Genomic DNA, 12983 nt, shown 5'->3' with positions numbered 1-12983 from the left:
ACAGCCTCGGAAACCCTGTACAGGGTCGTTATGAGTTGGAACCGACTCCACAGCACATCACCAACACCAAACTTCGTATCATTTGGCATTTAACTAATCCTGAGCTCTGCCATAATTTCCATTTCACCTAACAAAAAGGCCAATATATCCTCTCACCAAAATTTCTATGCCAGTTGAGTGCTAATGGAGAGACTAAAATGATCATGTATTACATATTAAAATATCACCTGTTTTACTGGCATGTCTAGTACACAACAATGTTCATCACAGCCTTACTCGCAATAGCAAAAAGATGGAGACAGCCTAAATGCCCATCAGTACACGAATGGATCAACAAACACTGGTACACATACACAAGTGAACACTATGTAATCAATAAAGAGTAACTATGAATTTGTGAACTACCTCATGATAGGGATGAATCTGGAGAACAGCTGGGTGAAATTAGTCAATTCCAAAAGGACAAATATTGTATGATAGTACTATTTATTGTAAAAACTCAAGAAAAGGTTTTCATGCTAAAGAAATACTCTGATGGTTATTACGGATTGGGGGGAACAGTGAGTAATCCACAGTACACAAATATTAACTTGGGTAACAGGAAGGGCAATATACAAAACGAGGAAGGAAAACAGAAGCATGATGAAGACAAGGAGTATGGAAGAGATAAATGGGAAAGAGGTAAATAGTGTTATATATACAACTCTTGAACAGCAGTGTTCTGAATGAAGATGCGTGGACAAGATATACATACTGAAAGGGTGTGGGAAGACGAGTGGGCATATACCCACAAATTATAAAGGATATTTGTACTTGGGTATTTACCTTTGCTACAAACACAATTATGAATGCGTACAACGGTCAAAATGATGAAAACTTCTTAGATATTATGTAACATCTTAAGGCAACAAGTTGCTGGGCCTGGGGGCTCAGGACCATAATCTCAGGGGACATCATGGTCAACTGCATAACACAGTCCACAAAGACAATGTTTTATAACCTAGTTTGGTGAGTAGCATCTGGGATCATAAAAGCTTATGAGCAGCCATCTAAGGTGCAACTATTGGTTTCTCCATGTGCAGAAGAAAGAAGAAGAATGAGAACTGAAGATGCTTGGAATCAATTAGCCCAATGGACTAACAGAACATGTGACCATTAGTCTCCATTACTCTGAAACCAGAAGACCATATTAGAATGACAGAGTGGGAAAAAATATAGAGCAACACTCAAAAATATAAAGAAAAGATTGGGTTTATTGGTCAGAAAGAGACTGGTGGAGGAACCCCAAACTACAGCTTTCTACCACCTTCAAGTTTAGAATGGAACTCACCTTCATGTTCCAATTTTCAACCAAGCATTACATTGTATATAGGGAGAACAACACCACCAGGAACATATGCTCAACATGGAATGGTCAATCATTCAAAATCAAAAGCAACTTTTACCTAAGGACAAAATTGAAAAGACATGGGAAGGTGGGTGGAGCGGAAACAGAAACCACAGGGAGCAAATGGGATAACTGTTATTCCATGGAAGGGATTGCAATCATTGAGATGAAACAAAGTGTATGATTTATTGCATGTAAAACTGATGATCTTGCTTTTAAACCTTTACTCAACACACAGTAAAAATTTAAAAGAAAAAAAGTAACATTTTCCATTTCCCCTATTCCAACTACAGGATAATGCCCTGGACCTCAAGGTCGATTTGAAACTCAAGGTCAGTGGTTCAAACTCACCAGTTGCTCCTCGAAACCCTATAAAGGGTTACTATGAATCAGAATCAAATACACTTAACAACAACAACAATGTAGAAATATGGAATACATAAACATAAAACTATAGAATTGTATATGATATTTTTCATATTTCAATGTAGAAATAAGGAGTAACAGTTACTGAGATAGCTGATATAGAAATTTATTTTAAAGTATAATGATAGTATTTGAAGAGAGATTATTTTTACTTTTTCACTTAGGAAAAAAAAATAACTTGAAGATCATTTGGTATTTGAAGCTTTAAAAGGGGTTAGGGGAGTCGTAAACACAGAAATAAATGTTCAATTATCTCTATTTACAATACAATTTTGATTTCCCAAATTATCTAATTATGATATATTTTCCTGATCAAATATACCGAAGAGTCATACTTCTGGTTAAATTTTAGTGATAAAGAAAATTAAATTATGCTATTGAGGAATGACAGAAATTTAATGTCCATTCCCTATTATTTGAGGCATCTTTTTTTAGATAATCCCTCAAGAAAACAACAGAATTGTCTGGCTAAAAATTAGAACTGCACACCATAAAAATCTAACTTTAATTTTCTGGTTTAGAAATACTATGCCCTCACAACCCACTTGGTGACCAACAGCTTCTTCTTCATCATTTCTAACAATCTTTAGTGATACATTCAAATACTAATACTTTAAAAAAGGAAAATACTGCAATTATGATTTGGTTTTTACTTCCAAGCAGACACTGCTTGAAAAAGATGTTTATCTTCACTTCTCATAGTTAACTGCATCAATTAGATTTTAAAAAAAAAAAAAAAAAGGAAGAAAATGAAGACATATAGCAAAAATGAAAGAAATTTAGCCAAAAATAAAACTAAAACCTGAAAACAACTTGACTAAGAAGGGATGAAGATCAATAATTCATTGAGTGAAAGAAACATACACAAAAAATCCATTGGCATAAAAATGAATGCCTGTCTACAAAATACATTTTGGAACAAGGACAAAAATTAATAAGGAGAATAAAATACCAGTTACTTTTATATAGCTAAACAACAACTTGATAAACTTTTTTCTTGCAAGTTAAAAAAACAACAACCTGTAATTGCAGGGTTTTCCTTTTTTAAAGAGTTTCAAGATTTGAATATATCACTAAATATGGTCAGTAATGGTAAAGAAGAAGCTATTGGTCACTAGGTGGGTTGATTGTGAGATCATAGTATTTCTAAATCAAAATGAAATTGAAATTACATTTGTGTAGATTCATTTATTTATAAATAATATACTGAGCATGTAACAGGGACAAGACAGTAAGAAATTCACCAGTGAGTAAGTCAGTGGCTGTCACAAAAAATTTTAAAAATCTGATTAGGGAAACATATATTTATAAAATGATAAAATAGCACTTTATGTAAGTTACCAATAAGAACGCAGTCCTCATTAGTACAAATGATTCATTTGAGTTTGGCCTATGTCCTTTAGAACATGGGACACTCAATGACAGGAAACTAATTAGAACAGACACTTGACTTGGGTCTAAAAAAAAAAGTCTTAAGGCAAGAGGGCAAGCTACCTACTGATGACAGAGAAAACTGTCTGAACTACTCCTTAGAATGACCAGTAATTCCAGAAGAAAAGAGTCAAACTAAACTCATTCCAGAGCTTGATGGAGTCAAGATGTATCATTTCCCATGGGATAGATGGGGATCACTGGGAAAAGCACCACACTAAGCCATTTTTAAAGCAGCTCTACCCACCAGGCTGCAAATGGGTCAAGACAAGCCCAGAAGAAAGTGTCTGAATGTAGACTAGAATGTCAGAGACTGGTAGATAAAAGCAAACAAATAAGGACGTATCAAGTGCATGAAAGGAATTGCAGCTGACTTAACCCAAACACTGGGAACCTTCTATGAATGCAGAAATGTAAAATAATGCATATAGGCTTCTAACATACCTCAAGGAAGATCTTTACTATGCTTAATTCTTCCCTACTTCTAACCCCAAAACTTAGAAGACCCAGAGGCAGAACAGTGAGTAATAACAAAAAAGGAAAGAAAAATATATTTTAAAAATTAATGCATTAAGTCTACTAATTGATTATGGTCCTATCCTCTTTTCCCACTCAGATTTGAAAACCTGCTTCAAGCAAGGCTTATGTGAGGGTAAAATATTATGCTGTCTGAGAGCTTAGAATTTTATTATCCTACTTTTCCTTCCCCTGAAAAATAAGCTTAATTTGAAATGCCAGTGAGTGATAAAAGTAAAATGGAATGAGAAAAGAGGAATGTGAAAAAAAAAAGCCTGTCCAACACAATCAATGGGCAAGGAAAAACACTGAGTGGGATTGCAGGTATAGTGATTGAAAAGAATAAAGCAAATGTCTACTTGCACCCTACTAAGTCCATTTCTTTTAATAAACTTGTTAAGAATGAGAAAAGTTGGGCAAAGTAGTCTGACTATAAGGCCATAAATTTGATGTTAATATGTAAAGCGTATCTATTTCATAAATACTTAAAAAATCAATACTGTTTTACTGAAAGAAGTATAAAGCACGTGATAATATATGTTGTGAATTTGGGTAGGGGAAATTTACATCGATTAATAAAATGTTCACTCATTTACTGAGTTGTAGTAACTGCTTAAGTCCTGGGACAAAGTTAAACAAGACAGATTACACATTCATTATTTTTTACCTAGTGGAGAACACAGACATGCACAAAGGCAGTTACATTACATATAACTGCTAGAACAGAAATAAGCAAAAGCTTTCAGTGTGTAACAAAATTGGAGAAGTATATAACAAAATTTTTTAAAGAGAAAGAAAAGACAGGAAACGTCTTCCTAATGTAATAGATATATACACTGAGGCTTAAGATATGAAGTTGACTTAAACAGATAATAACAGTGTAGGGGGGTAAAGGAGAATGCAAAATAAGTAATATTTTAAACATAACTTATTCCCCAAAGAGTAATGTGATATATTTTGGGAATTACAAGGAGTATAGTACCAATGTTACATATAGTTGGCAAGGAAAGAAAGGAGGCTGAGGATTTAAAGAAGAGTCAGATTAAATGTGACATCAAGGAATTTAGGTTTTATCCTGAAGGCAATGATGCCACTGAAAAGTTTTCATACCACTCATTTCTTATACAGTTCACATCTACTAGATGTTAAACATTCTTACACATATGGTTTATTGTTTTTTTTCTCACAACAACCCTGTGAGGTAGGTATAATCATTCCCAATTAACAAATAAGAAAACACCTTAAAGTTGTTAAGCAATTTACACTTGATTAAATAGCTACAAAGTAGCAGTCAGAACTTGAGATCAAGCTTCATAAAATACATTAGAAAGTTGATAAACACAGAAGCATGCACCCACGCGCGAACACATACACACACACCTAGAAATTTCAGAGTTAAAGAAAATGTCTAAACTAATAAACACCCAGTATGGAAGATAGTAAGAATTGTGGCATTAACAATTTATTTTTTCAAATTCATACATTCAACTAATTTAATCTACATTGAGAAATAAGTGCAGAATTGTTCAAATGAAATTGATAATATAAAATAAGAATAGTGAAGACTAAGGTAATTACATAAGCATTTTATCACCTATTGATCTGAGATTAAAAACAAAAAAAGTTTTCATAGTTATTTCCAAAATATTATCATCCAAAAAATCATGCATTGTTTTGTACACATAATTTATTTGGGATTATTAAAATGATGTCTGGAATATTAGAGCTTTATTAATTAAAGTAACTCAAATATTGAATATTCAGTATAAAAAGAATTACCCAATCACCTCATATAATGCACAATACTTTAATCACATGACAAATTTGATAAGTCAAAAAAATTTTATAAGTCTGCTTGAAATGCATTTGAAAAAATGTCCTTAATTTAGAAGATACAGTATATTTTATAAATTGAGAGCCATCTAAGATTTTTAAAGCATGAATAGAAACTCTATTACAAAATGTGAGTAGTTTTTAAAAACCAATTTACAAATTAAATAAAATCTATACTCAAAATAGACTTCCTTGTACATTCTTATTTCACACAAATTTCACTATTTATTCAGATGCCTCTAATATTTATTTTTAAGGTCTCTAAATGAAAGCCAGATATTGCAAAACCATTACTAGAGATCTAAGAACACATGGCTAAATATAAAAAAAAAATTATCTATACATTTACTTTATTTTTCCTAGTATGAAAAGACAATTGCAATGAAGCAAAAATAAAAGATTCAGTATGTTTAATAACTTTTAATACAGTATGTATTCCTGAATTCCAGGATTACTACGTAAAAGTAAATTAAATCATAATCCCAAACACAGTTCCGATCCTTTAGAGTAAGAGAAGTCCCAGCACATAAAATAAACAAGTAGTTATATTAGTTATCTATGATACTGTACAGAATGAGAATAATCTCCAAATTTAAATATATACAATAAGTTTTTTCCAAATAACTGAAACAGCAATATTTTCCTTTCTTTTCTTCTTTATTACACAAGTAAGCATATCTCCATTAAATGAAAACAATGCTAAGCAAACTGAGTAAATATGAAATTTCCCACCTTATCCCCCTTTCTAAATTCCAATTCTAGTGTATTCAAGTACTAGATTCTTATGGTTAAAAACTGATTTTTATAGCTGTCAAACTTATATGATCCCCAGAAGGTGAAACACAAAACAAATATCCTGCATCATCTAAAATTAAATACTATGGCATACACAAACAACATAGTGGGTACCTCATCATTAAAACAAAGTATTATATAAAAATATTACCTATTCTGTCAAATATGATTTATTCAATTAATAAAATGAATGGCATTACAATTAGTTACATTTTACAAAGTATTAAAGATCCACATAAAGCAAATAAAATACCCTATTACTAAAAATACGTAACTGCATTGTTATATACACTATATACTTTTAAAAACTGTTTTCTTGTTTAATGCTTTATTAAATGAAGTAATAACTAAATCTAGGTAATAAGAGGTGAAAATCATAATTGAAATATGAGGGTTTCTTATTATTTAAATAAATAAATATATTAATAACAACTAGTTTTATGTTTCATTCACATGATCCTTCCATGACAAATATGATAGAAATCCGATTGCATTTAACTAAATAAATATTCTATAAAAGCAGTGGGCTAAGTTCACTACAAAACTCAAGAAACATGGAAAAATCTTTATAGAAAAATAAAACCATTTTGACTCTAAAACACTATTATTCAGCATTTTATTAACACAAATAACATTCTAATTAGAACAAAGTTACTTGCACCAGAAATGTTTTCATTATATAATGTAAAGTACAATTCTTAAAACAGAATTCTGCCCCAGTTAACAGAAAACACTGAAAGAAAGGGTCTCTAGGCAATTATTTTTTCCACCTACCTAACATTAAAAATAAGGACACTGGCCAAAAGAAGTTAAATTTTATCTACCTTCACTGAAAATCTGTAAGCATAGAAATATGCACAAATATTATTAAGTTTAAAGCAAATGACATTATATTTCATATTATTAAGACTCAGAAGACCATTAAACCCAAACTTTTACCCACAGAAATGTCTAACAATGTACAAAAACATTTTTTTTTAAAGTAAGTCATACTATTTATTAAAATAACAAAACAATGACATGAAATAACAATTCATATCACACTGTGTAACAACACAGTAATCTGTAATGTTATTTTCCTATCCTGTAAAGTGTAAATATGCCAAACTATAGTGATAGCACTCTTGTGAAATTGCTTTAAAAAAAAATTAAAGAATTAAAGAAAAGAGACTACTGAATACATTAAATGGGAATTTAAATATTTAGTTTTTCTCTCCTTTATTTTGTTTCAATATGCTAAAAAATTGAACCTCAATGTTTCTAAAAGAAAAATTGAAACAAGACTCATCATGAACAAGTTATGAGGCAAAACTCACAAAAAACTAGAAGGATTAAGATTAAAACATAAATCACTACAAGCAAAGCTAACTAGTATGTTCATATATCCTATTAGATCCTACATTTATTACAAGATGACTGTCTAATTTAAGGATTTAACTATAAAAGTGTATTACATACACTTTGATTATTTAAAATAATTTTTAAACAATCTGATTCTTCCAAGTTTCATTAAAAGAGAAATATTTATAAAAATATTTTAGTTTCATGTGTTTTTAGTATAAAATAATTTCCAAGGAATGCGTCCATCTGTTTGTTACTCAGTTGGGTACTCATCACAAATTAGATTACCTCAAAGGAAAATTTAGAGCCAGGGAGAGCAGTGTTAAGTTTAACTGACTTCAGTATGTTTTTTAAATGATGATGCTTTCCAGTCATTTGTTATTTTCTCTTATAGGGTTTTCCAGTCTGGGGCAGGTACACAAGAAACTTACAGTCTATGTAGTACTCCTAGTCAGTTTCACTCTGCAGATGGCACAGTGGAGAAATACCTTCTGTACAGGACCATGTACAATTTCTTCTGCAGCTGTCAGCACCTAGGGGAAAGTGCGCTGTTAAACAGTTGCTGCGTTCCACCTCAGAAGTGGCTGCAATTCGGTGGTGGGTGAAGTGACTCCTGTACATATATACAGGGATGAAAGGTACTATAGAAAATGAAAATTTTTAAGAACAAATGTGGCTGTCTGAAAACTGTGCCACAGAAAAACAGAATACATCATTCAGTCACAAGAGCCCTGCACAGATGGGTTACCATTCATTTAAAAATTAAATGTTAAGAATGACTGAAGAAAAAAGTAGAAATACAGTTATTCAATTTCAATTCACAACATAACTATAAATCAGAATGTTAAAATATACATATGTTGAAACAAGAAATCTCAAACATAATATACTGATTTATAATTATTTCTAGTTATCTAAATATTCAAAACCACATAAGTGTGTGATAAGCTTTTTCATTCTATTCAGCTGATTTATTGCTTTTGTTTTAAACGACAATTCAATGAACCAAAATAGGTGAGATCAGATCTGAAGCGCAAGGAAGATGGCAGTAGCTAAAAGGCAATAGAAAAAAGAAATTCCAATATTCTCAATTACTTTATATTAGAAAATAATTTTATGAACCAATTAAACAATTTAAACAATATAAAATATTTTCACATATTGGACCTTTAAAAGTGATCCCATATAAATTGATCTTCTTCTCAAAAATCAAACAGACCTAGCAATTAGTCTTTGTACTTATTCCAAATAAACAATGAGCTAACCAAGTGAAAGATAACATTAATTCTTTAACACAAGACACCATTACTATATCCTATATTTATTACAAAACTTTTTTTTCTACACAAGATTTATTTTTGGTCGATTAGAAGATCAAATTCAACGATTATTTCCTAAGACACACAACACTATGCTTTCATTCAAATCTATCTCTAAGCACAGCTACTTGGTTAATACTACTATGAAGCAGTAACTGTGCTCATTATTTCAAAATATTCCTGATTAGGTTATGAAAACAAATTAAGGGTACTCGATGTCATTGTTAATTGCCATTGAGTCGGTTTTGACTCATAGTGACCCTGTGTAGGCTTTCCAAGGAACAGCTGTTGAGTTTGAACTGCAGACCTTTTGGTTCAAACTGCCTTACAGTCCCAGTGCTTTAACCCAACATACCAATGCATAATGTAAATAAAAATATTTCTTTTGAGTGACAACAGCAAAAAAGAAGTTCAGAATTTCTTGGTATTTTTATTTAAAAAGAATGATAAATTAGGGATTCCCATTCTGAGTTCCAAATACAGGATTCAGGAAATTCGAGAATTCTATAAAAGTGCATACTAAAATGAAGACATATTACATGGGTCCATTTTTACATTTTTCTATGGAAATGATTCATAAGCTTTGTTAGGTTCTCAAAAGGCTCTATGAAGAGCACTCCCCCCAAAAAAGTTTAAGAAATTACTGATAACTTATGTCTCAGACGTCTAACTGAATAAGTAGTTATTCCTTTTACATATGTAACTCTGAGCATCTGTTTCTTATCTTAAAAGAGGAGCAGCATTTAATTCCAAAGACTAAATGGAGTAACTCGAGTAAATTGCACAGCATACTATCCAGGCTATTATCAACAGTGCTGATACAAATTGTTCAGCGAAGCTATCTCAAACAAGCAAGTAAACGTTTTCATAAGGTCCCAGAGTTGTTCACTATTTTAATGGCAAAGGTATGTATGTGTAGCCATGTCTTCCAAATCAGTATGATTAATATCACATGCTATACATTAATTTATTATTTTTATATAAAAATATTAAAACAAGTTCTGGATCCCTACTGTATATTCCTGGAGTTTCAATTACCCAAAAAGCACACTGACCCCTTTTCTGATACTGTACTTACTTACAAAAGTCAAAAATGGGAAATAATTTGACTTCCATTCATTTGTTTACATAAACAAAGAATAAAGAATGGAATACAAATAATGCCATGTCCTTTATCAGTTGGCTCTCTCATTCACACTGTAATATAGTAATCCAAAACAATCTAAACTTGAGGGATCTAGTAAGGAGTCACAATAGTCTAAAAAAGTTATACAAGTAAGGATTTTACTTTTATCAGTCATCTTCTCTACTACTTTCAGTTTAGTTTTCTGTAGAAACAACAAATATTCATACATACACCCTTTATTGAAAATCCCTGATTTACAACATGTAGATAAGTCTTACCTTTAAAATAAAGTCACAATTTTACAGTTTGATGAAATAGTGTAATATGGTGCTTGTCATAATTGCAGTAACTTTTAAATACACCTCAAAACATGGCAATTGAAGTTTCACTCTGTATTAAGGATACTCAGAGAAGAAATAGAAGCTTTGCTAATGTATATGAAGCTACAGTATACAGTTCAACTATATAATTGATTCCTAACCATTTCTAATTTAAAGAGCTATTTCTAGAACCTTTTAATTATGGGAATCATATTTTATGCATTTATACCTTAAGGATATATATAGCAGTAGAAGCAGTGTCCTGGTGTGGAGCTGTTGTATAAGCACTAGACTATGAACCACAAGATCAGCGGTTCAAACCCACCAGCTGCTCCTTGGAAACCCATATAGGGTCACTATGAGTCAGAATTATTTCAACAGCACTTAACAACAAGGAACAAAGTAAACAGAATTTAAGTACAAGAGATATAGTATATTTAGTAAGACAGAAACACAGTTTATTATTCAGAACTCTACAATTAAAAAGGTAGGAGCAAAACACAGAGTGTCAGTCAGAGTACCCTGGACTGCAAACTGCTAACGTGCCTTGGAAGACATGGTGATTTGATTTATAAAACAAACGAAACATTTAAAACCCTAGAGAGCATTGCTATACTGTGAAGCATGGTGTTGCCATTATAATGATTTTGTTGTTGAGTCACTTTCGACATACTGTCATGGGGGAACAGCTGCTGGAGAAGGACATCATGTTTGGTAAAGTGGATGGTCAGAGAAAAAGAGGAAGACCCCCAGCGAGATGGATTGGCAAAGTGGCATCATCAGTAGGCTCAAGCGTGGCAACAACAGTGAGGTTGGCCCAGGATCAAGCAGTGTTTCGTTCTGCTGTGCATAAATTCGCAATGAGTTGGTAACAACTTGATGGCGCCTAACAACAACAAAACACAATTGCTGGTTTACAAACTATTTCTGTTCCAAAGTCAAATGTGTAGGTAAATTGGAACACATGCATATGGTTCTTATTTAATTTATTTTAGTGCAAGAAAAGGTTTCAAGCCTTGTCAATGATTTAAAGCTCTCAAAGTGATAGTAATGAAGAATTTGTTGCAAGTACAGGTTGGTTCAATCATTTCAAAATGATGGCAAATTTAGTTACATTAAAGGGCATGTCTGTCAATTTGCTGTACTATCAGTCATTGGTCTGTCACTTGGACATATTGTGGTGGCATGTCTGTTGCTGTGATGCTAGAAGGTATGCCACCGGTAATTTAAATATCAGCAAGGTAACCTAACAGATTTAAGGAGAGCTTCCAGACTACGACAAACTAGGAAGACAGACAGGCAGACTATTCTGAAAGGTTAGCCACTGAAAACCCCATGAACGGCAAAGCAACATTGTCTGATACAGCAAACACCTGTTTTTCAGCTATACACTTAGACCTCACCAGATGGAATACACAGGAATCAAACTGATTACATTTGTGGGATGATCAATGTCAACTGCTAAAGCAAGGCCAGGGCCAACTGTGGAACAGATCATCAGTTGCCCAAATGCAGGTTTAGGCTGAGGCTGAAGAAAATTAAACAAGTCCACAAGAGCCAAATTATGACCTTGAACATATTCCACCTGAATTCAGAGACCATCTCAAGATCATATTTGATGTATTAGACACTAATGACTAAAGACCAGGTGATTTTTGTTGGATAACATCAAGAAAATCATACATGAAGAAAGCAAAAGATCATTAAAAATACAGTAAATAAAGAAAAGACCAAAATGGGTGTCAGAAGAGACCCTGAAAGTTATCATGAACATAGAAAAGCTAGAACTGGAAGAAATTATGACATAAAAGAGTTGAAAAGGAATTTTCAAAGTGCAGCTCAAGAAGACAAAGTATTATAATAAAATATGGGTTGACATGTGTTAGAAAACCACAAGAGACAAACACATTCAGCATTTCTCAAGCTGAAAGAATTGAAGAAAAAAATTCCAGGTTTCAACTTGAAATTTTGTAGTATAAGCACTGGACTGCAATACACAAGGTTGGCAGTTCAAACCCACAAGCCATTCCTCATAAACCCTATACAAAGTCACTATGAGTCGGAACTGACTCAACGGAACTTAACAACAACAAGGGCAAATATTGACTGCTATAGGAAGCATCAAAAGAAGATGGAAGGAATAATCGTTGTACCAAAAATAATTGGTTGATATTAAACCATTTGAAGAGGCAGCATATGATCAAGAGCCAATGATACTGTAGGATAAATCCAAGCTGCACTGAGGCACTGGCAAAAAGAAAGTTTCAGGAATGGGTGGACTACCAATTGAAATGTTTCAACAAACTGATGCAGCATAAAAGCCACTCACATATCTGTGTCAATAAACTTGGAAAACAGCGACCTAGTCAAATGATTCAAAGACTGGAAAAGGATCCATATTTGTGTCCTGTAATCATTAGGGTTTTGTATAACCTTGAGTAGGCCAAGCTTTCCAGAGGTTTAGCAGTTGGGATGTGCTTATTCTCATG

The 12983-nt window shown here is 32.5% G+C and overlaps 1 protein-coding gene and 1 pseudogene across 2 annotated transcripts in view; one reads left to right on the top strand and one right to left on the bottom strand.

Annotated features, from left to right (window-relative positions):
• LOC102826306 (RNA-binding protein Nova-1-like) overlaps positions 1–12983 on the bottom strand; it is a 182390-nt gene that overhangs the window by 117838 nt on the left and 51569 nt on the right. The gene's annotated exons all lie outside the window — the stretch shown is intronic.
• Positions 11680–12983, top strand: part of LOC102811823 — a 5289-nt pseudogene continuing 3985 nt past the window's right edge.

The sequence above is a fragment of the Chrysochloris asiatica genome, unplaced genomic scaffold, assembly GCF_000296735.1.
Source record: "Chrysochloris asiatica unplaced genomic scaffold, ChrAsi1.0 scaffold00017, whole genome shotgun sequence".
In the NCBI taxonomy this organism is placed as follows: Eukaryota; Metazoa; Chordata; class Mammalia; order Afrosoricida; family Chrysochloridae; genus Chrysochloris; species Chrysochloris asiatica.
The sequence above is the reverse complement of the archived record's forward strand: the minus strand, read 5'-3'. Positions and strand labels throughout refer to the sequence as shown.